At 36.5% G+C, this 26606-nt stretch overlaps 1 protein-coding gene across 1 annotated transcript in view; it reads left to right on the plus strand.

Moving 5' to 3' along the window:
* Positions 1–3136: 3136 nt before the first annotated feature.
* GUCY2F (guanylate cyclase 2F, retinal) overlaps positions 3137–26606 on the plus strand; it is a 66921-nt gene continuing 43451 nt past the window's right edge. Inside the window, exon 1 of the mRNA XM_072431521.1 lies at positions 3137–3351. The gene's annotated coding sequence lies outside the window, so the exon portion shown is untranslated. The remainder of the gene's footprint in view (positions 3352–26606) is intronic.

Genomic DNA, 26606 nt, shown 5'->3' on the forward strand with positions numbered 1-26606 from the left:
ATTGTATGACAACCGGATTACAACTGAAAAAAAAAATACTTACCTTGTCCCCACAGCTCCTCCGGAGACGTCTTCTCTCTTCTTTCTTCATCCGGCGTGTGCAGTGACCATCTCCGGGGTTTCCCAGTGACGTCGCTGCATGTGTCAGTGCGGGCGGGAGGCGGGAAATTCAGATCACTTTGTATTGAACTCAATACAAAAAGCTGCATTGAGTCCAATACAAAGAAATCTTTATATTATATAATTTATATTATATAAATCTATATAATTTATATATAATTGTATTATATATATTATATAAGCTACTGTACAGGTACATTACATTATACACTATTTTTTTTTTTAAAGATTTGTTTTTAAAAAAAAACTTATTATTAAATTTATAAACTTTTGAACATATTTCAGTGAGTTATGCAGTAATTCGGTGAATTATAAGTAATTATTGAGTAATTCGGTGAATTATAGCCTACAATCTAAAATAAATTTCTATGCAAAAAATGTAACACTTTTTGCATGGAAGTACGGAAGTTCGGAAAGAATTAGAACACGAATAGAACGGAAAGAATTAGAACACGAATAGAACATGATTGTGTGTTTCAAACTTTTTTTATATTCATGATATCTACTAGACCCTTGTTCGGACATATTTCTGTAAGTTACAGGTCTACAATTTAAAAAAAAATTTCATGAAAAACAGTGTACCGCTTTTGGTACAAAAAAATCTAGACATCAGTGAAACGCCCAGGTGGTTAATGTACAGCGCTGTGTAATATGTTGGCTTCTATAAATCCTAACAATATTAATAATAATAAACTCCTCAAGCTGTTAGCTCAGACTTTGTGGGGAGCCCAGAGTTCAGACTTGAGTTGGCCATATTTGTGGCAATTGGATACGACAATCTAACATTCAAATACATAACTTTCAACTGACTATACAAGTAACAGAATTGTCTTGTTAAACCCAATGTACAATGCGATCATTTTAGGTATAACATAAGTAGTTTTTTTTTTTTTTTTTTTACAATTTTATCTTTCATTATACAGTATCACTGCTATCTCTTTGTTACCCAGTTTAAACCTTTTAATTTTGATGGCTTTTTTTAAACTCATAGGCAGTAGATTTCTTAGTTTCTGATGATTACTTACTGAGCACTGTTATGGGGGACTGTACTAAGTGTAGCTGGCCAGCTAAAACCTGTCCTAGGTTATTAGTGCAGTACGTTCTGTATACACCTGAACCTGTCAATAACCCCATTATACAGCTCATATGCTCATATGTTCAAGCTAGACACAGACTTATCACTGTACTTTATGGTTGTGAATGTTTATAACAGTTATATGCATTTTGTTAACATAGGCAGAAAAGGAAAATCTACCTTTAAGAGTCATTATCTAGCTAGAAGAGGTAAGCCAATCATAGTGAGTCTTACACTATGCAGAGGCCTAAACTAATCACAACCAGCCTTATACTGTGCCTATGAAAATTCCCTAGCAAACAGGCTGCATTCAGTGTGCTAACAGAGAGAGAAGAGATCAGTCAGAGAGTTTCATAGAAGTAGAAAAAAGGCCAAAAAGGTATTTAATGCAGTTATATAGATTCCTGTAATTTAATAGTGATTGGGATTGTCTGTTGAACCTCTCATGTGTTTGCTTAAAGTTCTACCAACAACATCATCATCAACACCAACAACATCATCATCAACAACAACGTCATCATCAACAAACAAAAAATTAACCAACTTCAACCTCTTACCAACCAAACCTCTTATCCATCAATCTTCATAGTTCCATCTTACCATGTCATACTGCAAACCGAACAGTTCTATCTAATACAGAGCGGAATATACAGAATAAGAGTAGACTGAGAGACGTAGTGTAAATTATCTTGCATGTCAAAGTTCTCTACCTGAGAGTCAGATTCATCCACCATCTTATGTGACAAACAAGATTGAAACCATTTTATGATACCTCATTCAATACATGTTTGTACATAGACCTTCCGCTGCAGAAGCACCAGTGTTATATGAAGAAAGTTTGAAGTTATTAAAGAGGTTATTTAAAGTATTTGGTGTGCTCTTTAAACCTACTACTTTTATGAAACGGTAATAGAGGAATTATAGAGTAAAGACCGTCTGATCAGACAAAAGAGAGACAGAGATAATAATTCTTCTGTGCTGCGCCTGCCACACTAAGCACATGTACATAGACAGGGACATGCAAAAAAAATACTGTACACCATGGATAGGGTCTTTTCATGTGGCCTAGATGAAAATATTGAAAACACACATATCTTTTTAGCTCAAAGTATGTAGGCAAAAGACACACCTATACACATCCATAAAAAATGATTATGCAAAATTTCTGGGTAAATCAACAAATGTTTTTTTACATCACTTTAAAATTTTCTATTCAAACAATGGCTTGTTCTGCCTACTACTGGCCAATTACGAAAGCGCACAACTGTCACAATAGAATAATCTGTATAAACCAAAATTATGAATGGATCTGGAACAAATTAAAAAGGAAATCATTTATAAATAGAGCCCTGTGTTTTCTTTTTATTATGTTTTACATTATACCATATGTTTTATTAGCATTTCAAAACAATAAATTGAATAATTTAAAGTATACTTTTTTTTTATATAGGAGTATATATCTTCCTAAAAAGAGGGATAATTTAGAAGGGACAGGGGGACTTGGATCTGAAAAAAGAAATGACTTTCCCAATTAGGGACAGTTGGAAAGGTATGCATTGGGTGCAGGAGCTCCAGAGTACACTCTGCAGGCTTAACTGTATTTAGGTGATTATAACTGCAACTACATTTGGGCTTTAAGGAGCTTTATATGTGATTTAAAAAAAGGTTACCATGTGGTAAATATATGATTTATACAATTTTAATATTTTTGATGCGTAAGGGGATGTATAATAGTAAACAGATTTTAAGTAGCTGGGCACTGCTGAAGAAAAGCCAGGCAGCTTATCCAACTGCAGGTCATATATAGGTCGTTAGTTACCACTGCTAGGTGCAGATCAGTTTAAAGGATTTAAAGCGTCGTTGTAATGTAAGCCTTAATCCACGCCTTTGGTTGTCATGCTGAATACCGATTTGGAAGGTTTATGACACATGTCAATTAGGTCCACTAAATGACATTACAATGCTATGAATGTATGAGAACCCTGGGGCAGCCTGCAGAAAATGTAAGGGTCCATATCACTTTCTTTTATACATTATTGCTGAAAAGTTTAGCATGGGGACCTTTTAGGAATTATCAAGGCTGAAGCACTTAGATTGTAATGGTAATAGTAAAAGCTTTCAGGACTCAAGGCAATAAATAACCTGCATATACAAAGGTAAGTGTTTTGTTTTCACAAATAATAAAATATGTTGATTGGCTTTAAACATTACTAGACAAAAAAAAAGCAGGCAGCTGGGTGAATTTAATATTTTACTTATTATTAATAAATATAATGTACAGCTGCACAGGTTTACCATTTTATAAATTAAAACGCCAACAAAATTGTTTTTGTTATTAAAGCTCAGACAGTAACTGTTTTCTTGTGCTATTTTTATCATTTTTCTACCTGTTGAAAAAACAACTATGGAGTACTATGGTGCATGTTTTCAGTTTTCTTTTCTTTTCACTGGTATATGTCTTTAAAAATGCTTCTGGAAGTGTGGTAAACATGGTCTGTTCTTGGGTATATAATAGGCCTAGTTCTAGGGAAATACATATAGAGCCATTTATGCATTTTTTAAGCTTTTTCTCAAGGTAGGAGCGCTCATATAGTAGTAACATTTTAAAATAAACACATTTTTAGTCTGTGCTTATAAATCCCTAAATGATTTGTCACATATCATTAGACATAGGACAACTTCCATTTAAGATGATGCTAATTGGGCAAAGAAAAGGTGCTTGATATGTGATTAATATATTGGCATTCATGAATCTACATTTATACAGAAATCTGTAGTGCTTAACTTATTTGATTTAAAAATTCAGGCATAATTCCTGATCACATTTTACCAAATGTAATAGTTATCTTTTCTATGTTAAAATAGCCCCCCCCCTGTCAACCTTAGTTTTTTTAGAATTCTTCAGGATAGGTTAAACCTAAGACAAAGTTATACACATTTAGGAATATTGTACCTGAATCGCCTAAATTTCTTATTCATTTCATTTTTACTCGTGTCATTCCACATAATAAAGAACCCATCTGGGTTAATGATACAATCACTGGGCAGCACAATAGATAGAGCATTTCTGAGTAAATAACTAGTCACTGGTGCCTTGTAGGAATTGTTGTAGGAATCCTGCATTTGACAGCAACCACACAATATGGGGAAACTAGTATATTCTTTCAATGTAGAAACTACTGTAGTTTTTAAAAATGATAAAAAATAGCTATAAATTAAAACAAAAAAAGATTTAGCTATCCAAAATCTAAAACACCACATTTAGATATACTGGGCTTAGCTAATTGCTACCAAACACAGAAATGTATAGGTGAAATATGATTTAATGAGTTTTACTAATCTACTCCCATGGGTCAAACACTAGTTTCCACCACATCTATCACCTCTTCCTCAATTTTTTAAAAAATGTCAGCATTTTTTAAAACAGTTTTTTGGGGACAAAGTCCAATGACAGCCAATCAGAATCTAATTTCCCAAGATAGGTTTACTATAGGGCTACAGAATGTTCTAGGTAAAAGACCTTTCTTGCTGACGTGGCTAGGTTTAGGCTAACAGAGATAATGCTATATTGTGTCCAGTTATATAATTCAAGTACTGTGTTTGATAATATCATATTTACTGTTTCATATGTACTGTTGTGAAAACATTTTCATATTCCAACACTACCTTACATAAGGGCTTGTTCACATTAAAATCATTTTATGTGCATTTTGCTGCATTGCAGGGAAGACACGTTTAAATTCATTCTTTTAATAATGTCATGTCCACACAAATATTTTGAAGTAAATTACATGGGCAAGACATCCTAGCTCCTTTTTTTGGTAAAATGCATTGCTTTTAACACACGTAAATTGGGTCCTTTACAATGCATGTACAATAAATCAAAAAGGCATGCTTTAAAACATGTCAAAATGGTTGAATTTGGCATGAAGAAGGATAAACCTAGTATAAACAAGGATTCACTCAGACACATTTGTTAAATGTTTAAGTAAATATTATTTTTAACATACTTAGCAGCTCACGTTTTTGCTCTGAATGCACATATATGGCTAAACAAACACGCAAAGTGCTCTAAGGTGCCCAAAATGAATTACCTACCTTATTGCAATGATAACACTGTGGTATTGGTTTTGCTGGACTGGCTCTAGTTTTGGAAATAATGACCTCAATAATAACCTCATAGAAAACTAATGAAATATAAAAAAATTAAACAAAATAAACTAGATATTCCTACAGATACAAAATCATTTTTTAAATACCTAATGTCAATATATTCTTTATGCAGTATATTTGCAGAACTAATCACAAAGAAGTCATTAAAAAATTGTATGATTTCCTTTTATACTGATGATCAGGACAATCACATTGAAGGCTCCAGCAGTAGTCTGCCATCATGTGTCTATCCCATCTGCCCTGATACCTTTCTTCCATCACCTATATGTTGATGGAACCTCTCTCCTCTCTCTACCCTTATGCTCATAGTAGCACCCACATTTTTAAAGTTTAAAAGCAAGTTTTGTACCAGTTCTTCATAATTTTGTGCTTTATGGTTACCCAAGAAGTTCTTGACAACCATGACATAGCTGTGCCAGGCAGAAGCTTCAGCAACAGTCATGAAACTTGTGAAATTTGAATCATTTATCAGTTTCCAGATCTGGGGTCCATCAAAGATTCCTGCTTTTAATTTTTCAGTACTCAATCCAGGGAAGAATCTACAAATGTATTTGAAGCAATCACCGTCCTTGTTCAGAGCTCCAACACATTGCTTCATTAATCCCATCTTTATGTGTAGTGGAGGGAGAATGATTTTTTCTTTGTCAACCATTGGCTCGTTAATGATGTTTGCTGCACCTTTTTTCATGTTTTCCCTTGGAGGACATGTCACTTTTTTCCAGGGATCGTGCTTTGCTTCACTATCTCACAAGCTGATGAAACATGGGTACTTTGTGTATCCACTTCGCTGTTCAAGTAAGAAGTTCACCATTGTAAATAAACACATATGGATTATTGGTGTTTATGATAGCAAAGCTTTTGTAAGACCATTTTTATATTTTCATATTCTTCTTTAAATTTTGTTGAGTGACCAATTAGAATTAATGCATATCAGTTGCCATTATGCAGTAAAACAGACTTCAAACTTTGGGTGGAACTGTCTATGAAAAGCCGCCAGTCTTCTGCTCAGTGTTCTGGTATTCCCATATGGGCTAGTAGTCCAGGGATGTTACAACAGTACACAAAGTCTCCATCTTCACTGAAATGTGGTAGGAGGGTCACCTCTCTTGTCCTATAAACCATTTTTTTTACTTCCAGTCTCAGACAGTTCTTTTCTTTTAGCCTGGATGCTAAAAGTTCAGATACTTGTTTTGACAGACTTAGGCCACGTATTAAATCATTGGGCTTTTCTTGGGAGAACTGCTGGTTTGATGAAACACTTCCTTCATATTCACTTCCCCTGCTAACTCCTGGATTACACTCCAAACCCTGTATATCTTCCATGTCGGATACAGGAATATCAGGGAGTGTACTGAACACTGGTATGGGAACATCAGCACCATGCAGCACAGGTCGTCTTGCTGATTCTAAATCAGGGTGCTCCCACTTGTTTTTCTTGTAACGTTTGAAACCTTTTACATTTACAGCACAATAACAATCATTATGATGATTTTTTGGACTCTCGCCATACCATAGGTACACCAATTTTCAAACGTTTCAGTTTTCCATTTTTCCACTGATGTAGACACTCTACACAAGTTTTGCATATCATATGGGGAGACCAATACTCACCTTGGTCCCCCAGTTTAATACCAAAATATGCAAGATATGCTTGTTTCACAAATTCTGTAATGTTTCCTCTCTATTTGTGCTGAGAATATTCACCACAAATGTAGCAAAATACATTTGGGTCACTTAAACAACTTCTTTGTGAAGAACCCATATTTCTGTAAAAAAGTGCATGAACAAAAAGAAGGCAAATGAAAGTTTCATAAAAATAATGCTACAATAAATATATAAAATGCAAAACTGTTGTAAATAAAGATTAATAATAATATGCTGTGTTAACATTTGTTGTTGGTAAAATCGTCTATTCCGATACCTATATAACAAGAACTAGAGCCAATTCATTGGCTGGATTCAGCAGAGCTGAAATACACCAAATATATTGAAAAATTCTCGGCAAGTGAAAAAATTTTTTTTTTGGTGAGCTGTGTAATTATACCAAAAAAAAGGGCGTGTCCAGGACTTCTAAAGCTTAGAGGAAGTAAGCTAAACTAAGCTGATCATTAGTCTAAAGGCATCTTGTGGTGGAAAAGAAGTACTGCAGGAAAACAAAGCCCTATTTAAATTTTTTTCATTTATCTTTTGCTAAGAAATTATGTTTTAATTTGTTTTTTATGGTTTAGCCTTACACTTTCAATAACTGGGTATTCTGTGATAGAATTTACCAGCCACATTGTTAGTAAGTTTTTTGTCTTAGGAACATTAGTAATTATAACAGCGCTCCTTTCCATAACAGTGATGGTTGTCACTGGTTTTATATGTAGATCAAGAAATCTTTCCATTCTGCTGATTTGATCTTCTTTGATCAATAGTTATCCAAAAGCTCAGATGAATCCTGGCAATGGCTTTCTTGTGAGTAAGATGCTATGAAGTGGGTCACATGGCAGGAAAGTGTGAACCTTTTGATGTGTCCTATCCCATTACTTAAGCTATATAGATAAATAGCTAATAATTCATTTTGAAAGCATTAATAGGACTTCTTCTCTGACTGAGAAGAAATTCTTTGATATAAACCCTTCAAATGTTTTCATTTTTAACTAGCTGGTAAATACCAGCCATTATGATGATTTTTGGGCTCTCGCCATATCATAAGTACACTAAATTTCAAACTTTTCAGTTTTCCACTGTTCCACTGATGTAGACACTCTACACAAGTTTTGCATACCATATGGGGAGCCCAATACTTCTCTTGGTCCCCCAGTTTATTACCAAAATATGCAAGATATGCTTGTTTCACAAATTTTGTAATGTTTCTTCTCCGTTTTTGCCGAAAATATTCACTACAAATGTAGCAAAATACATTGGGCTCATTTAAACAACTTCTTCTTGAAAAACTCATATTTCTGTAAAAAATGTATGAATAAAAAGAAAGCAAATGAAAGTTTAATGAAAATAATGCTACATTTACCCCCCTAGCGGTATGTCCGAGTGTGACTCCAGGTCTTCAGGCCGTGTCCTCCTTTTCTGATCTTCTGGCATCTGCAGAGACGTTCTTCCCTGTGACGTTGGTGCAAGTGTTGGTTCGTGCGGGAGACGCGGCAAGAAATTTAAATAATTTTGTATTGGATTCAATACAAAATAACAGTATTGAGTCCAATACAAAGAAATCTTTGTAATATATATGTATATATATATATATATATATATATATAAAATACATGCTAATGTTACAGGTTTCACTATTTTTATGCACTCTTTTTTTTAAACAGATTTTCGTGTTTTTTTATTTAAAGTTTATTAATACATTTTTTTTAATATTGGACATATTTTGGTGAGTTATACCTAAGAAATATAAGCCTACAATGTAAAAAAAATGTCTATGCAAATCAATGTAACGCTTGACATAGAAATAAAGAAATTAATCATGACATAGAAATGAAAATGAACAAAGTAATTTGCATGACACATACATAATGTTTAACAAGTCTTGTAATAAACATGTAAAAAAGCTAAAATATTGTATCAAGTATATTGCATAACACAGAACTTTCCACATAAATGTTCATTAGTAACAAGTTGGAAAATAACTTGGTTGAAGTTGAAATGGTAAGGAAGGATATAAAAAAAAAGATTATCTGTTAATCAGTCCTGGAGGTTACAAAACTAAATCAATTTGACAATATTGGAACTTTATATGATTGGAAAGTTGGAACTCCATTTCAAAGGACTTTGACATTGTATATACTATGATCTAGAGGGGTACTATCCAGATTCAACCTCAAGTTTGAGCTTGGAATTTTAGAAGAATCCAGATAAAATATTATTGTTTCAAAGGGGGTTTGTTTATTTATGAAGGGGTTACACAGCTTCCAATATTCCAATAATGCAGAATATTTTCAGGATGTTTAGGAGTAATATTCAGTTTGTTATAGGGATTGGTACTAATAAAACTATTGGGTTTAAGATAAATATTTGTTAGGGATCCCAGTAGCATCAGGAACAGGGTTTTTGGTCATTTTAGTACCTTTCCAGTGACAAATATGTGATAGCTGTGAATCTTTGTAATAAAAACTAAAATATAAGTATAGACCAATCTACTTTGTGCCTCACTTTTCCTGATAGTATAAAATCTTACAAAACTGAAGAAAAATATAAAGTCAAAAATACCCATGACTCCCAGGGATAACTTTGACAACATCTACACTTGTATTTCAATAGTGTTTACAAAAGAATTCACATTAAATAAAAGATAGTTTGATAATTTTCTGGATATCAAGATTTCTTGGAAGAAAATTTTGTTTTAGAGTGGGTTGGAAATTGCCCAGTGGCAATATTTAGTGTTCCTAATAATAAATTGACAGTCTGGAAAAACTAAATTAACTCAAGAGCTAACTGTAATGAAGTCTTGATTGGTACGATGACCTTTTGACCAGTTGACTTCCTGTATATAGCACAGTGGCCCAAACTGTTGTAAGAAATATGAAAAGAAAGGAAGCAAAAAGGAAAGAAGGTTCTTTTTAGGCACCAATGTAATACCTTAACTAATTTAAGATAAAAAATACACTTTATTAAATTCAAGATATCAATTAAAAGGGTAAACAATAATGTAGTTACATGATTCCCATACATAAAAACAAGTACATAAAAACAAGGTTCCTCTTGACCTTTTGAGTATCATCAACTTATACTCTTCCCAGCTCTTGCTAATGCTTACTCATCTCATAAGTGTTTATTCTGTTTTGATCCCTTTTGTCTTGTTTTCATACCTCTTACTGGTAATTTTTACCAGTTTTTTGAGAATTATAATTTCCTTGATAGATTACCTGAGGCAGCTCCTTATCTATCCTTACCACTATATCTGCTAATGCTGAAGGTTGTGTCCTAGATGCAAGTATTACCAAGAATACTATTTATGTATTATCATTTGTACTTGGAAACCTATGCTTCTTTTATCGTTATGATGCGATCTATATAATTTATCCTTTTGTACCCTTATAATAAATAATGTTTGAAGAAGTGCATGTCACGAATAAAGGGGAGGGGAGGAAAACAGAAAGATAAATACAAGGCACTAGGCCTTCAAAGGCTAGGGAAAAGAAAACGGTCACCCCCTACGGACACCCTAACCTAGCCCTGACTCCTGACAGTATGAATATCCCCTGAAGGTGGGAATACTCATACACTGGAACCTAGGCCCTAGTAGCTCTGAATTAGGAATAGTGACTTGGCTTGAGACTACTGGTTCCTTCCCTGATGAAAGAACCAGTGTCTCCCTGAGGCCCAGTAACAACAAAAGAACAACAAAACACCAAAAGTAGTTCAACTTATCTTAATTAGAAATTTAGGAGCAGGAACCCTGAAGAGGACAACACACCAGCTCTTCCCATCCCAGAAGTGAATATCAACCGCATAGCATGAAGTGTGGGGCCAGACTAAATGGAGGAGCAGTAATGACCACCAGCTGCAGCTGATACAAGGGGTGTGGTCATTACAAACAACAACACAGAAACAAGTAAAAACAAAGAGACTGTCAGATAACCTCACGTGCAGCTTGTCTCACAGATCTTCTAACTTCAGTCACGGAAGGGACCGTGACAGTACCCCCCCTTCTACAGGTGGCCTCCGGACACCCAGGGCCGACCTTATCTGGATTAGCCCTGCGGAAAGCTTTTACTAGGCGACTAGCATTAACGTCGGTCGCTGGAACCCACATTCTCTCCTCCGGACCGTAACCCTTCCAGTGAACGAGATACTGGAGGAATCTGCGGAGAATTTGGGAGTCCAGTATCCTGGCAATCTGAAATTCTAGATTACTGTCCACCATGACAGGAGCGGGAGGCAAGGAGGACGGTTCTGCAGGTTCGACATATCGCTTTAACAGTGATTTGTGGAACACATGAATCTTTAAAGCCTAAGGAAGTTCGAGACGAAAGGCAACCGGGTTAATAATGGCAGAGATCTTATATGACCCAATAAACCTTGGACACAGCTTCCAAGAAGGTACTTTCAACTTAAAATTTCTTGTGGACAGCCACACAAAATTACCCACTCTTAGGTCCGGACCACTCATACGTCTCTTGTCAGCCATACGTTTATACTTGTTGCCCATCTTTTCTAAATGAATTTGAATTTTCCACCACATAGATGACAAAGAATAGGAAAATCTTTCCTCTTCAGGAATGCCTGAAGTCTCAGTACCAGAAAATGTGCCAAATTGCGGATGGAACCCATACGCCCCAAAAAACGTTGACTTATCAGTGGACTCCTGCCTACGGTTATTTTTTGCAAACTCGGCCAAAGACAAAAATGAAGACCATTCCTCCTGATTCTCTGAGACAAAACATCTCAAATAAGTCTCCAGATTCTGGTTAGTGTGTTCAGTCTGTCTGTTCATCTGAGGATGAAAGGCCGAAGAGAAGGACAATTGTATCCCCAGACGAGTGCAGAACGCCTTACAAACTCTGGAAACAAACTGAGTCCCCCTATCAGACACCACATTTTTATCACCACAATGTTATCAACAAACACTTGTGCGAGGGTTTTAGCATTAGGTAGCCCTGACAATGCAATAAAGTGTGACATCTTACTGAAGCGCTTAACAATCACCAGAATCACAGTTTTTCCTGAGGAATAAGGCAAATCTGTGATAAAATCCATGGATAAATGAGTCCAAGGTCAGGATGGGATTGACAATAGAAGTAGGGATCCAGAAGGCCAAGTATGTGTCACCTTAGCACGAGCACACTATACGCTGACACATAGCCCTCAACACATTTACGCAACCCCGGCCACCAGAATCTACGAGAGATGAGATCGACCGTGGATTTGTTCCCAGTGTGTCCTGTAAGACTGTACAGTGGTGTTTCTCGCACACCTTATGTCGCAGTTTATAAGGAACAAACAATTTGCCCGAAGGACAAGAATCCGGTGCATCTCCCTGGCCCTTCAATACCTCTGCCTCAAGATCAGGATAAAGGGTGGATATCACTACCCCTTCAGACAATATCGGATCAGGATCTTCTGAATCACCCCCCCCAGGAAAGCCTCTGCCTTGACGTTCTTAACCCCAGGGCGATAGGTGACAATGAAATTGAACCTGGTAAAAAACAACGACCATCTGGCCTGTCTTGGGTTCAGACGTTTAGCCGACTCCAAATACGCCAGATTTTTGTGATCAGTAATTACTGTAATAGGATGGATCGCTCCTTCCAACCAATGACGCCATTCCTCAAAAGCCAACTTAATGGCCAGCAACTCTTTATTACCTACGTCATATTTTTTCTCTGCATTAGAGAGTTTTTTGGAGAAGAAAGCACATGGGCACCATTTACTAGGTGAAGGACTCTGCGATGACTGCTTCTACCCCTACTTCAGATGCGTCAACTTCCACAATAAATGATTGTGACACATCTGGCTGCACCAGTATAGGAGCAGAAGCAAAACACCCCTTAACAGCTGAAAAGGCTTGTAATGCCGCATCCGACCAGACTGAGAAATCTGAGCCTTTCCTCGTCATGTCTGTTAAAGGTTTTACCACAGTTGAGTAATTCAAAATAAATTTACGGTAGTAATTGGTAAACCCCAAAAATCGCATAAGTGCTTTCAGATTTTCGGGTCAATCCCAGTACAACACTACATAGACCTTTTCAGGATCCATACGAAAACCTGAAGATGAGATTAAGTAACCCAGGAACTGCACCTCCGGAACTGCAAAAACACACTTCTCCGTCTTTGCATACAATTTATTCTCTCTAAGGATCTGTAACACTTGTTTCACATGATCCTGATGCGTCACCATGTGTGGAGAATAAATTAGTATATCATCCAGATACACCACAACAAACCTGCCTACCAGATGATGAAAGATGTCATTAATGAAATGTTAAAAAACCACAGGAGCATTGGTTAACCCAAAAGGCATGACCATATTCTCAAAATGACCCTCAGAGGTATTAAAGGCCGTCTTCCATTTATCCCCCTCTCTGATCCTTACCAGATTTTATGCCCCTCTCACATCCAATTTAGAGAACACCTTGGCCTCGACAATCTGATTGCACAAATCTGGGATTAAAGGAAGAGGGTAAGGGTCACGGACAGTAATACGGTTAAGCTCACGCAAGTCCAAACATGGCCTAAGAGTTCAGTCCTTTTTCTTAACAAAGAAAAACCCTGCGGCTACTGGAGATTTGGATGGTCTAATATGACCTTTAACCAAACTCTTGGTGATAAATTCTTGCATGGCTGCTCTTTCGAGTTCGGAAAGATTATACAACTGAGACTTGGGCAACTTGGCTTCTGGAATAAGATTGATGGGCCAATCATACTTCCGATGTGGAGGTAACTCCTGGTCTTCACTTTCAGAGAATACATCAGAAAACTCATAAATAAACAAAGGTACAACCTTAGTGATTACAACAGAAAGCAATGTGTTAAGACAGTTGTCCATGCAATATTCACTCCAATCAAGAATTTGTCTCGCTTGCCAATCGATGGTGGGAATATGTTTGCTTAACCATGATAAACCCAGTACCAACGGAGCAGGCAGACCCTCCAGCACAAAACACGATATGGATTCTCGATGAAAACCACGCACCTTTAAACGGATGTCCTGCACTATTTGTGACGAACATTTCTGCGTGAGTGGAGCGGAATCAATTGCGAACACTGAGAATTTTTTGTCTAATGCACTAGTTGTTAACCCATCCATACGGACAAACTGGCCATCAATTAAGTTAACCCCTGCCCCACTGTCAATGAATACTTCAATTCCCACAGTTTTGGAGTCTAGCGCCACCTCAGCAGACAGGAGAAATTGAGTACTACCGGTAAATGACAAAAGTAAATTCTCTGATTCCCCACACAGACCACCAAGTGAGAGATGAGGGTTAAACACACATTTTGTTTTTGTTTTCACCTTGGGGCTGAACATAAGGACAGATGTTGACAAAATGTCCCCGTTTTCCACAGAAAACCCTTCTTATGCCCAAAGTTCTTATTGCCAGATTCAGAGGTAGCTCCCCCCAGAGTCTCTCCACCCAGTGTGTCAGAGGAGGCCCCCACCTTATATGATAGTATGTCCTGGGATTGAGGAACCTTAGATCCCCCCCTCAGGCGTCTATCCATATGTACAGCAAGGGACATAGCCGCTTCCAATAACCCAGGATATTCGTGAAACGCCAATGCGTCCTTTAGGCTCTCAGATAGCCCTTGACAGAATTGACTATGGAGAGCAGGATCATTCCACTCAGTATCCGTAGCCCACCTCCTAAATTCAGAGCAATAGGTCTCTGCAAAACGCTTTCCCTGCTGCAAGCCACGCCACTTGGTCTGGGCCAGGAAGATCTGATCTGGGTCATCATAAATAAGACCTAGCGCTCTGAAATATTCATCCACCGACCGGAGGGACTGAGATCCGGTCAGCAACAAAAAAGCCCAAGACTGAGTGTCGCCTTTAAGCAATGAGATGACTATACCCACTCTTTGACTCTCCTCCCCAGAAGAGTGTGGACGTAGTTTAAAATATAGTTTGCACGACTCCCTGAACCGAATAAAATTGTCACTTCCCCCAGAAAATCTGTCCGGGAGCGCCACCTTGGGTTCAGGGCAGGCCTGATTCCTGCTGTAGGAACCAGCTGCCTGTGGTCTCTGTATGTGTGAGATGGTCGAGTGGAGGTCAGCTCGCTCCAAAGACAGCCCCTGCAGTTGTGCGACCAGTGCAGAGATAGTAATCATAGCTGCACTGACACAAACAAAAAATAGCGGTTTGGGCGTTTGATAATGTCACAGATAAAGGGGAGGGGAGGAAAACAGAAAGATAAATACAAGGCACTAGGCCTTTAAAAGCTAGGGAAAAGGAAATGGTCACCCCCCACGGACACCCTAACCTAGCCCTAACTCTTAACAGTATAAATATCCCCTGAAGGTGGGAATACTCATACACTGGTACCTAGGCCCTAGTAGCCCTGAATTGCCCTAGGAATAGTGACTGGGCTTGAGACTACTGGTTCCTTCCTTGATGAAAGAACCAGTGTCTCCCTGGGGCCCAGTAACAACAAAAGAACAACAAAACACCAAAAGTAGTTCAACTTATCTTAATTAGCAAATGGAGGAGCAGGAACCCTGAAGAGGACAACACACCAGCTCTTCACATCCCAGAAGTGAATATCAACCGCATAGCATGAAGTGTGAGGCCAGACTAAATGGAGGAGCAGTAATGACCACCAGCTGCAGCTGATACAAGGGGTCATTACAAACAACAACACAGAAACAAGTAAAAACAAAGAGACTGTCAGATAACCTCACGTTCAGCTTGTCTCACAGATCTTCTAACTTCAGTCACGGAAGGGACCGTGACAGTGCATTTATTATGCATATGACTATTATGTACTGTTTATCAATCAGCGTTGAAGCATATATTTTCTATTATCATTGGACTCTGGACTTTATCAACTTTGGACTTTATGAGCGAGTGGAAAGATGTCTTGAAGTTCATAAAGTGTATTTTTTTATCTTAAACTAGTTAAAGCAGGGGTCGACAAAATTTTTTGTCCACTAGGCCATTTATGGAGTGGGCGGGAGCACACTAGGCCCGACCCACCCTAATGGCTCTGCCCACCACTAGGGACCACCCCCTGAAGTGAAATCCCTCTCCTCCGTATGCATTGCGGAGGAGAGGGATTTACCTTCAGGGAGCTTTCCCTATTTACCCCGGCGGCGCGGAAGTATCTTCAGTATTTGCGGTATAACTGCAAGGGGGTGGCATCGGAGCTCCGGCGGCTCCAGCTCCGGTAGTTTCTAACGCCCCCAGGGGCCGTAAGGCCGGAACAAACTAATGGCTAGGCTGTATCTGGCCTAAAGGCCAGAGTCTGCCGACCCCTGAGTTAAGGTATTACATTGGTGTCTAAAAAGAGCCTTCTTTCTTCTTTTCTTCCTTTCTTCTCATATGTTTGGACTATTTTTGTTTATATAGTCAAGGCTCGGCACCACCCTTTCTCTATAGAGTTTAAACTATTATATATTCTTTGGGTGCACTACTTTGCATTTTTCTACTGTTGTAAGAAATAATTATATGCTTGTGCTCTCCAGTACAAACATTATTGGGTGCATTGACAGAAGTCCTTGATTTCTTCCTCCCAAATTTTTCTGTATCGTATCAATACATGGAGCCAGGAATTCTTTCCACTGCACTATTAGGTAACCCCCCAAATCTTACTGGACACACCCACTTAAACTTGGCTATACCCCACTTTAACTTGGCTACACCCTAAAATTTTTACCAAGCTCCCCCTACCTTCTGCAGTGTCAGGCTCAGTTTTCCAAAGGCATGCATGTCATCAAACAAGTGTTACTACCTTTTCATACAAAGTAGTTATATTTAGTTATGTATGAATGAGTATCATAAATATATAATTATAATGTTTAGCTATCAAACCCCTTCTTTTTTGCCTTCTTTATCTATATATGTGTTATAAAGAGCACAACTTCATATATAGCTCTGCCTATAATCATTTCAAATGTGGGAATATTCTCGAAAAAAAAATCAAGAACAGATTAGCTAGTTGTAGTAAGACACATGTGTGTTTCTTCAATTCAAATAAGTATCAGGAGCATACCTATTATGTATGGCCACCATAGGTAATTCATTCACTTCCTATTCCCAATAATCTTATAGAATGAATCAAGGCAGATGTTGATTGCCTAGGATAACAGGAAGTACACCCCATTTTCTTTATATATTCCAATCCCTGATCACTTTCCGTTTTCACTGGTCAATGGTTTAACCTCCAACACAATGGGGAGATTTTATACTCTCAAAGTATTTAAAATCATTAGAGAATAACTTCCATTGATGTATTCATTTTTGCTAAATCTGAAATATAAACTTTATGAAACTGTAATTTTTTATACTTCGATCAAAGATTAAAATCAACATAAAAAGATGGCATTGGGAGCTGTACATTCAGTTACAGGGGTGTTCCTATAGACAACAGCAAAGTCAAGAGTTAGAGGTTAAGGTGTTTACTAAGGATGAGAAGATCAATTGACATGTAGGTTAAATCAGCATAATTTCTATAATTCACTATAATCTATTTATGCTGACTTGTTTCATCAGTGGAAAATCATATAATGTATTGTGCATGGTCTACAAGGCAATCAGTTTTGTAATAACCTGCACATCAGACAGACCTGCTTGAAAATATTTGGATCAGTTAATAATGAGCAATTGGCCTATTCTGCTCTTGCCACCTGAAGCTGATCATTCATTATACATAAGTACATAATATGCAAATTAAGGAATCATTAAAATCATCAGTCACAGCTTCAGATTGCTAGCATCCAGCCTCTGTGTAATTTGTGTGCTTTAGCCTAATCTTGCTAGTACGATACTAAGGCTAGCTAGAAAACTAGGGTAGATCATACTAGGAATACAACAGGGACCCCTTGCATATTCAGTGTTGCTCCCCATTTATTTCTGCATGTTCCATTGGGCCTGATTTTTAAAAGCTCTCCAAGGCTGGAGAGGATACATTTTCATCAGTGAACCTGGTTGAGCCAGCAAACCTGGAATATATTTCTTTTAAGTAATTTGCTATTTGTTAGAAAATGTTTTCAATCCTGGACAAAATCCATTCCAGGTTTTTTGGTTCAACCAGGTTCACTGATAAAAGTATACCTTTTCTAGTCTTGGAGAGCTTTATTAAATCGGGCTCATTGTAACACACACATATACCAAACTTGTTTAGACTTTAGATTTTTACCACATACTTTTTGAGGTCATAAAAGGACACCTTCATCATGTAACCATTAGCATGCATGATAAAATTAGTCCATACACACAACAAAATTTAGTGCATCCTATTACTCATCCATAGACAAGAGATACCAAGTTTGTATTCTTTAATTGGTAACAGTTTTGCATGTAGGTAGTCACTTCTATGTAGATACTGTCTGATTTAATAAAGTTATCCTAGACTGGAGAAGGTAGATCATCATTGAGAAGTCTGAGGGATCCAGCATACCTGGATGGATAGATTTCCTAAAAATCATTTGCCTTTAATTGGCAAATGTTTTCAATCTTGGACCAGATTCATTCTAGGATTGCCGGATCAAAGAGCAAGCTTCTCCCCTAATCAGTGGAAACCTGTGCACACCTTAAAAAGGTCAGATGGAAAATTAGTCGATACTATGGCTATGTCTGTTACAACATGCAGCCATTGTACCAAAAGTTTCAGTTGGCCCAATAGTTCTGCTATAAATTTGGCTTAGATCCTTGTGTATTACAGACTGGTTCTGCTTGCATGACTAAACCTCAGACACGGTCCAGTTGTCCAAACAGAAGCTTTTTTAGATATTCTGATTCAGAAGGGTAAAGAGTATTTATGATCAATTACATTCATTTTAATAGACTAAAAAAAATGGGTTGGATTATTTGTAATTTAGGACTAGGAAAAGAACAGATTAGCTAGTTGTAGTAAGACACATGTGTGTTTCTTCAATTCAAATAAGTATCAGGAGCATACCTATTATGTATGGCCACCATAGGAAATTCATTCACTTCCTATTATTATGGTAGAGGAAACAGCAAGTGGGAATAAGACATTATTGGTGCTGAGAATTCTAGACAGCATCTGTACCAACTCTCACATGAGAATAATTGGAAGACTGTCCTTGTTATTCTTGTTTTCCTCTGCTTGCATCAATGTTCATTTAAGTATTAATAATATACAACTTGTAAAGCCTTGAAGTGCACTCACTCTTCTGTTTTTCTGGCCTCCGACATGTGACATCATTGAAACAATACACTATTCAAGGATATATCATGTATGAGATCGAAAGGAAAAAAAGGAGAAACACAATAACAGAAGAAACACTGGACATATTCTTGCTACTGCTAGGTTTATTTTAAGACTAGCAAATAGCACAAATTCTATTTTAAATTAAATAGCAAATAGCACAAATTCTATTTTAATTACTGCAGCCAGTTGCTGCAGTAATTAAAATAAAACTAGAATGAAAAATATTCAAAGAACTCCAATGAAAAAACTTTGATAATTGGGATTCCACTTTATGCAGAGGGAAAGCTAGTTATTCCATGGTCTGGCAATGTTTGTATCAAATTACAAAAGCACTCTTTGATTAGAATATATTAAGAAAAAACTATAACTAGAATATAAGACATTTATAAGAAAGCAAGTGAACCAATATGAAATTTTACCTAAATTCAAATTTTCTGCAAAGCTAAAAATGTAGCACTGTAGCTGTATAGCATTCTTTATATGATGTTACATTTTACTTTCACCACAATACCTATCTTTATAGTGCACTACTGTTCTCCTTTTAGAGCTACCTCCTTTTATGTCTTATTCAGTACCAGAGTGACCTTTTACCTGGTCTAAGCAGCATCCGTGTGTATGTGTAAGGTGTTTTTCAGAAAATATTTTGCATGGACTAATATTATCATAGCATTTTGAGATCTCCAACATTTCTTCTTATTATATAAGGTATTACAGGTTTACTGGGGAGATTTTGTCTACTATTACTGCTCTGATTCAATTGTAGTTCTCAAATAAATTGTATTGTGCTGAATAGCCTCTCATTGCAAAATATAACTAAAAACAGCACATGTCAGGAGCTACCATTAAAATCATTTGTATGATTGTACTTCTTGTGAGCAACCAACCTGTTATCTAGACCAATCCTGTAAAAGATTTTATCCTAGTAGTAATCAGAAACAATACACTCATCCTAATGGGCCCGGTTTAATAAAGCTCTCCAAGACTGGAGAGGAACACTTTCATCAGTGAAGCTGAGTGACAAAGCAAACCTGGAATGGAACTGGTCTAGGACTGAAAACATTGGCTAACAAATATCAAATGACTTTTAGGAAATTCATTCCAGGTTTAATGGATTACCCAGCTTTACCAATGAAAGTGTATCTTCTCCAGTCTTGGAGAGCTTTAATAAATCAGGCTCAATGTGTCCAAAGATAAAAAAAATCAATTCCAGGTTTGCTAGATCACCCAACTTTACTGATGAAAGTGTATTCTCTCCAGCCTTGGAGAGCTTTAATAAATCAGGTCAACAGTCTTTATTGCATTAATTTTCATATATTTGCATATAATAATAAATATATTATGACTGCCTAAAACTGCTTCTTTTTCAATATAAATCCAATTATTTTATTTTAATCATTTTTTTTATTTGATTTTTATTACAAGTTATAGATTTCTAAAGCTAACATATTATCAATAATATAATAAACTATATTGTATAGTAATGATGTGCTTGTTACATTTCATTTGGTATGTTTTCATTTATTTTTTTAATGGAAAACGAGCATACATCATCATCATCATTTTCCCTTAAATTTCCTTGTACTTTCTCCCGAAGAAGGTCGATGAATTAACAATGTTTCAATTAGGACATTTTTAACATAATAAAGATTTCAGCCTCCTTAATTCATTATAAAGGGTAAATCCTTGAGAGCAGAATGAAAAGGCATTTTACAATTGAATATTTAAATCCAGTGTGCCTTATTTTGAAGTAGTATTTTTTACAAAGTCCCCTTGGACCAAACTTTTTATTCTGCATTATCCAAAATTAGAGGTAATCTGGGTTTTCCCCATACTCTGCCCATTTACTTGTATGGGCATTTTTCTAACACATACTGTAATTTTGAACAGGGACATTTAACCACATACATTACACTGCTGGAACTACAAGTGTAAAAACATCTTATCTCTATTATTCTATCTACTCACCATAAATACAATTTTTACCTGAAATTGATCAACCAAAATTGTACAATTGTACAAAAAAAAACTTAATCAGTTAAGTCAGAAAATGTCATTAGATTGTGGATTTATCTGATGGTTTTTTAAGACTTTCATTGAGGGACTGAGAGACTGACAAAGTGAAAATATAGTTATCTGTATGTATTCTGACTTGTTACAAAGAGTCATTTCTAAAGAATTGATTCTGTACTGATTGCAGTATGTGGTAATAAGATAATTTTTAATTGAAAGTCAACATTATATTGAACAAGTTGATTGAATTGAAAATTGAATAAATTAAATTACATTTGCGCACGGCTAACTTTACAATGTCCACATATAAAAGACCTGATTGATCTTTAGGGAAGTCAAGTTTGGGTCCATTTTCTGTTATGGTTTGTCTAAAAAGGGAAGATTTTGCCAATGTTATTTTGCTCTTTGATATATAATACATCAGTCTTTTTGGACTACTTTTGGAGCCCCCACATTTCATTTACTGTTCAGTGTATATTTTATTGGAATGAGGGTGATGAATATGTCAATGGTATATTAATGCAAGATAATAATAATATTGTATCAACACACCTACCGGTAGTAATCCTTTTGTTTTGATTTGCCCAAGAAAATGGGGCTTCCTGGTGGATCACATTTACTTTTATTAATGGCGTTGAGTAAAGTTTAGCCAATGTTTGATTTTGATTTTGAATGTTGATTTTCTTCTCAAATCCAACTCTCTATTAAAAGTTTCTTTGAGGGTCTGTAGATATTTTGAGGTAACATTGTCACTCAATATTGTATTATTTTTGGGATTATCTAACATTTTCAGGCACATTTAAAAATAAAGTTTTGTATTCAATAATCACTGTTACTATAGGCATGAGTTATTAAAGCTCCCCAAAACTGAAGAAGACTATCATGGGAGAACCTAGGTGATCCAGCACACCTGGATTAGATTTGGTCCTAGATTATCATAACATCCATTTTAGCACTATCCTATAACAGTCTATGTTCTCTAATTTGGGTTAGCCTTAATGAATCATTAATTTCTTTATTGCGTCATTTGTTTTTTGTTAGTTAATGTTTTTAATCCTGGACCAGATCCATTCCAGGTTTGTTGAATCACCCAGGTTCACTGATGAAAGTATATCTTCTCTTCACCTTGGAGAACTTTAATAAATCAAGCCCAATGTATCCACCTTTATTGGCTGGCTTCACAATTATTTCTTTATTCTCTTGTAATTCTTTTAGTACCTGTCTTTGCCTATACAATAACAATAACATAAAATACACTGTACATTTTCTACCTATTGCATTTTTTTAAACTGGTCATTCATACAAATGCCGTAGCTCAGAGGTAGGCAAACTCCAGCTTTTAGGCTGGATACGGCCTAGCCAGTATTCCAGTCCTGCCCAACGCCCCCCTAGTTATTTATTGTTGGATCTAGCCTAATTGAATTGTTGCGTTTTCATGAGTTCCTGCAATATCATCGATATCATCATGTTTCTGCACAGTAACCCCAGTTACTATGCCTAAAGAGCAGAAGAAATGCGCAGCTACCAGTCTCCGGAAGGTTGACCTCAAACTTCGTGTCTTCAACCCCAAATAGACTAACGAATTATTCTTCGTCCAACGCGCCAACAAAGCCCTGTGTTTAGTTTGCAACGACACCAACAGCACTTTCAAGCGGTCGAATCTCAAGGGGCATTTCAATGCCAAGCATGCGCATACGTACAGAGACTACTCCGTGGATGAGTGGAAGACTGAGGCTGCTTGCTTACAGTCACGGTTGGAAAAAACCTTTCCTTGGACACCTTGTTTCTTCTGGCCTCTCCTGAAATGGCCTAGTAGTCCAAAAAATTTGCCAACCCCTGGCCTAGCCAGTTGTTAAATCAATTGAACTAAAACTAAAAGAATAAACGTTATAAAGAACATTGGGCAATTGATAAGATAATTGTGTTTCATTCAAGTCCATTCAGGCAGGTAGTCAGCATGGTCTAGTAGTGTCATAATACAGGGTCATTCCTAAATTAAAAAAGTTATTACCACTTTCACCACATATTAGATCTGATATGATATTGTTTGCAATGATAAAGGTTTTGAATGAAAGGGGTAACGTCCTTGTAGCCCTAAAAGCACTAACTGATTATTTATGCTTAATTTTTACTGAATTAAGCTTATCAATGACTTTCAAGGACAGCACATTTTCTACGAGAACTGTATACACAACTAGCATTTTATTACAATAAGCTAAAACTTGAAAATAAACCTTAAAAAGAAAGCTGTATTATTCACACAACAAATAGGTAAATAGTACAAAGCCTAGAAAAGATAACTAAGGGGCCCCTAAACCATGTATCTATATATACAAAATTGTATGTATGTATGTATGTGTGTATGTATTTATGTGTGTATGTTCCACCATCACTCGAAAATGCATGGAGACATTTCAACCAAACTTGCCATACATATGACTGAGACTCATGTCCACCAGTCATCTTTATACAGGGCCGTGCTATATGTCAGAGCTATATTTGGCTGAAACGTATTGAGACATTTCAACCAAACTTGCTATGTTCCACCATCAATAGGAAACGCATCAACACATTTCAACCAAACTTGCTAGACATGACTGAGACTCATGTGAGTCCTGATCTTTGTACAGCGCTGTGCTATATGACAGAGCTATATTTTGAATGTATGTATGTGTTTTATATATATAGATGTGTGTATGTAATTACTAGGAAACGCATGGAGACATTTCAACCAAACTTGCTAGACATATGACTGAGACTCATGTGAGTGCACCGCTTACCTTTTTGCAGCGCTTTGCTATATGTCAGAGCTATATTTGGATGTATGTGTGTATGTGATCACTAGGAAACGCATGGAGACATTTCAACCAAACTTGCTAGACATATGACTGAGACTCATGTGAGTGCACCACTGATCTTTGTACAGCGCTTTGCTATATGTCAGAGCTATATTTGCATCTATGTATGTATGTATGTGTGTATGTATTGCTCAGCACAGTGTGCCTTTTGCTTATATTTTCACATACTGTTTTTTGTACTATATTATAAGATTGCAATAAATAAATATCCGGGCAACACAGGGTAATCAGCTAGTCATAAACAAATTAGGTTAGCCAAAAAAGGGTATCACTCAAATTCCAAATTTTCTGCAAAGTAGAGGCGTGAGTGGGGATGGAAGTCTGTATTTGTAAGCCGTGTACCGGGGGCTTTCTAGGATACAGCGAAGTCACGAACAGAGAACACAACACGGATGCCAGCCCATATAAAAAAAACGTACTTTACTGCGTAATATTACAATAAACAAAATTGTGGCTAAAATGCAGAACGACAGTAGTCCTATATTTTATTACAAACATTGAACACATGTGCTGTTTTCTCAATCTCACATATTAATGCATGCAATCCAATATCATTTACTGGGGTAGTGTGCAGGATGGTAGAAGTCTATGGTTGGAGGCTTGCAGAACTTTAATGGTAGTGGTATTGATTTGTGCTGGATTCTCGTGGATGCAGACTTAAAACAGAACATCCTCCTGATATCATCAATAAGTTGCTACTGCACAGCTGGGGTCTGGCTTTGTGTTCATCCCAGCAATAAACAGCAACAATACATGCCATAAAGAGTCTAAGGATATTAAAGGGATGGGTATGTTGGATAGGCAGGTTAGATTTTAGCTGGTCATGCTTTAGCTGACTTATCTAACTTGAATGTGTGATTTATCATTCATTCATCTTTATTCCTCTAGGTTTTAGGGGAAAGAGGACTGACAAGTGCTAAAATACCACTGGTACTACTTGTACCTAGCCTACCCTAGCAAGCATCAGTAAAATCCACAGGCAGAGAAAATTGTTTCCTAAATTAACCACAAAACCTGTAAAAAAATGCAAGCATGAATCATCAAACTGTTTTTTTATGTAAACTTTAAAATATTGTCATTGAACTATAATCATGGTTTCCCAAATCGATTAGTACAACAAATGTAATGAGTTTAGGTTAACAAAAATATTGAATCTGTATGCCATGATGATTGGATGTTCTCAAAACAATCAGATTAAGAAGACGAAATGTTGTCATTTCTGTGTTGTGTATTTTGCATCGTAAAGCTATAATGCTTTAGAGCTTCAGTGACCCAGAGGCCTGGGATTTCTTGTTTGTGTACTTCTCAAATTTACATTTTAATGGAATAAATCTAACTTTAATGAATATAACCTAACTGGAGCTCATGGAGCCATAGAGAGAGAGTGACAGAAATAGGTAAGACATGAAACAGGAGCCCACAGGTCTAAGAGAATTACAGCTAGCTACATGCATTGAGGCATAATGGGTAATATTTAATCTGGTTCGGTATATTACCAGGGTAGCAATAACATGCTGCAACTTTATAAATTGTATAAAAAGGGGGATATATAAAGCACAATTCAGAGAACCCTGTTCTGAATTTTTCAAGATGACAAATTAATGCAATTTTGCTGGTGCGTTTATTTCACAGCATAATCTAAAAATAGGATAATGTGGAGCTTTCCTTAAAGCAGTGCAAAAATTTTTCACCATATTTCAGCATTCTGCATGGTATTTTCATTGTAACTACACAAATGGGTGCAATATATTACAAATTTCATGCTGTTGTGGCATGACAGTAACATTAATACTTTTTAATTTCCAGTATTTATCTAAAGCCAACATAGTATGGAGAACTTTTTAAAGTACTAGCAAAAATGTTTCTATTTGTTGAATGAAAAAAGGGAACAAAAATGTGTGTTAAAAAAAGTAAGATAATAAGAAAAGATTTAAATAGGTCATGATGTTGCCACACAGAACCACTAATGCATTTCAAGGGCCAACATACTGCCTCTTTAATAGTTTAACCTTTTAGAAAAAAAAAGGTGCTAAAAGCGGTAACCCCGAGTCACACTCGGGGCAGGTAATCCTATGGGAGGTAATAGTAAATAGAGCCTTACCTGATCCACCGGCATCTTGAGACGTCCATCGCTGCGATCTCCGTCTACTTCTCTCTTCCAGCCGGCTTCTGCATCGGATGAGTCACCGGGGAGTGTACGTTGCCGATGGGGTGGGGCGGGAAATTCAAAATCCATTTGTATTGCATTCAATACAAAATAACTGTATTGAGTGCAATACATTGGATTTATATGTCTAAAAGCAGTACACATTGTTTTCAAGAACACTTCTTTTACAGTATATATACCGTATATTAGTATGAGTATAATATGTATTTTTAAAAAAAAAATTAAAAAAAATTAAAATTTGTATTTATTCAATTTATTATTTTAATATGATTTTGTGTTTCAAACTAATATTCTCATACTATTATACTATACTGTAAAATACATTTTCATGAAAAAGAATGTACCGCTTTTAGACATATAAA

Source organism: Pyxicephalus adspersus, chromosome Z, assembly GCF_032062135.1.
Source record: "Pyxicephalus adspersus chromosome Z, UCB_Pads_2.0, whole genome shotgun sequence".
Classification (NCBI taxonomy): domain Eukaryota; kingdom Metazoa; phylum Chordata; class Amphibia; order Anura; family Pyxicephalidae; genus Pyxicephalus; species Pyxicephalus adspersus.